Source organism: Chiloscyllium plagiosum, chromosome 2 (assembly GCF_004010195.1).
Source record: "Chiloscyllium plagiosum isolate BGI_BamShark_2017 chromosome 2, ASM401019v2, whole genome shotgun sequence".
Classification (NCBI taxonomy): domain Eukaryota; kingdom Metazoa; phylum Chordata; class Chondrichthyes; order Orectolobiformes; family Hemiscylliidae; genus Chiloscyllium; species Chiloscyllium plagiosum.
In genome coordinates, this window is record NC_057711.1 from 142,575,109 (window position 1) to 142,577,748 (window position 2,640).

Below are 2,640 nucleotides of genomic sequence, written 5' to 3' on the forward strand. Positions count from 1 at the left end.
ACACAATATTAGCTGGTCTGACGTGCAGGAAAGAGCTTGTCCATTTCATATGTGTTTATAGATATCTTTGGTTTGGCTGGGCTGAGATAAGATTTTGAATGTCACAAAGAACATAGGAAAAAGACTATATGGTCCACTGAATCATTTCTATTATTCAATACAATCATGGCTGATTTTTGAACTGTACTTTTCTGCCTACTCCCCACATCCCTTGATTCCTGGAGGCTCTAAAAATGGTCTCTTTCATCCTCAAACGTTTTCATACACATCTGTCTTGGGAAGAAAATTCCAAAGATTCATAATGCATTGAATGAACAAATTTAGGTTGAGGGTTATCGTTTTGAAGATTTCAGGCTTTGCTGAACATGACTCATCCTGCCTATGCTGCTGAGCAGGAATTGGCCTGATGTTGCTAGTTAACTTGGGGATTGTGCCAACAATGTATCGAGACAACCCTCAACAATAGTTGCTGGTTTTGCAGCTTGGCCACAGGTTTGTATTGCTTGGAGTAAAATCAATCTTTTGGTGTTGTTGTTCAGTTCAACTTAATGGTGCTGTTGGAGACTTGGAAGCATCCCATGTTTATGCGGCATGTCAGCTGTGGCTCAGACTTGAAACTATCTCTTGTCTATGAGTTGGAGATCATGGTTTCAAGTCCTAATTCATAGACAAGGCTACATTATTTGAGCTGAAACTCTAGCATTGTACTGCTTGGCCTAAAGTGCTTTTTTGGCTATCAAACCAAGGTTACACATATCCTCTCAACTGGATGTAAAAGCCTGCAATGCTATTGGTCTGGAATAATACTGTTGATGTCACTGAGTCTGGAAAAAAAGTTGCTACTTTTGCAGCACAGGGTCACAATAATGTTGCTACTGAACTTGAGGATGAATTGTGAGATATCTGCATCCAACAATCTTTAAAAACTGCAAAAATTGCTGTGGAGTTGGGAGGTTTGTGTATTTATTGCTGAGCTGGGATTTGGTGGAGTTCTTTGAGTTTTGTTGCTGAAGCTATAAAAGAGAAAGTCTATTGCTGTTATTGATAGTGAAATCATAACGTACCAAGAAGACCTAAAAATAAACAACAAGCTGCGTCTTTACTTTTGGGAGTCCACTTTCAGTTGAGTCCATGGGTGTCACCATGTAGACCAAGAGCTTGCTTTAAGAACACAGAAAACAGAATCAGACGTAAGCCATTTAGCCCCTTTAGTCCATTCTATCCCTTCAATGAAGTATCTTCCAAGATATACAACCTCAACAAATACTGCCTTTACCTGCACACTATAACACCTGCGGTCATCAAGCATTGCTGACCCCCCAAAGACTGCGCATGCGCCCGCCCGCGGGACTACACATGCGCACGTTGCCAAGCAGCGTAAACGTTACGCGTCGCCATACACAAAGACATCATTGCGCATGAGCCAGGGAGCGCGTGCGATTTTTGAACTGGATTCGGTTGCCGGAGCCGGAGGTTGGTGAAGGCTCTCGGAATGAGGAGGGGACGCGGCCCAGAAGTTGAGGGGTATGGGGGTAACAAGGAAGGTTTAAGATCTGGGGAGGGACGGTACAATACAGGGACGGCCCAGGAGCTGGGAAGCCCTCTCCCTGGCTCTTTTCTCCCCCCCCCCCCCCCCCAATCCTGGCTCCCACCCTTCAGTCACATCCCTCTTCCAGCGTCCCCTCCATTTTCTCGCGATCCCCATCTCCCGCTCTCTGGGATCCTCCGGATCTCTCCCTCCGCCTCCCGGTCCCGATCTCCAATCCCAACTCCTTCCCCGAGCCTGGTCTCTCCGAAATCTTCACTCTAACCATTCGAAGCGGTACGTGGTGTATGCGTCAGCGTCGGCTATCAAACACTTGTGGAGACCGTCAAAATATTTCGTTCTTAAGATTTAAAATATAACTATTGATCTTTCATTCGCCACTACTTGTTGAAGAGCGTTTTCAACTTCTCCAAGCCATAGAGTGCAGAAGTGTTTCCTAATTTCACAAGCCTAATTCAAATTTTTAGACTGTGTCCCCTGTCCCAGGTACTGGACTCACCAGTCAGTGGAACTAGTGCAATGGGCAGAAACTGTGTTCCCAAATATATTTTGGAAACTTCAACCAAATAACCATTTAATCTTCTAAATTGTAAGGAATGCTGAATTTAATCCTTGGAGTACAGGTATCATTCTCTTTCAAAAGCCAATACTTTCTTCCTAAGGTGCAGTGCCCTGAACTGCTCAGAGCAATCCAGGTCCGGCCAATAACAAAGATTTTCCATAGCTGCACCATGATTTCTATATTGCTCTGTTCTAGTCATGGAGATATAAAGGCCAACACTGCAATAGCCTTCTTGATTATTTTCTGTAACTGTTGGTGATATTTAAATGGTCTATATACATGGACTCCAAGGGCTGCATTTTTCCAAAAAATAATGGAGTGTCAGTTTTTTTGAGTTTAATGGAAGGTTTCCCTTTGTGAGGCCAAGTGATTTTTCTCGTGATCATCTGAAACTAGTCTCGCTAGTTAGGTACGGTGCGCCTATGACAGCCCTCTCATACAGTGTGAGCCCATTTCTACCAATTTCTTCTGATGGAAGTACTCACCACTTCTGGGATATCCCAGGATCTCTGGCACTGGCACAATCTTTGAC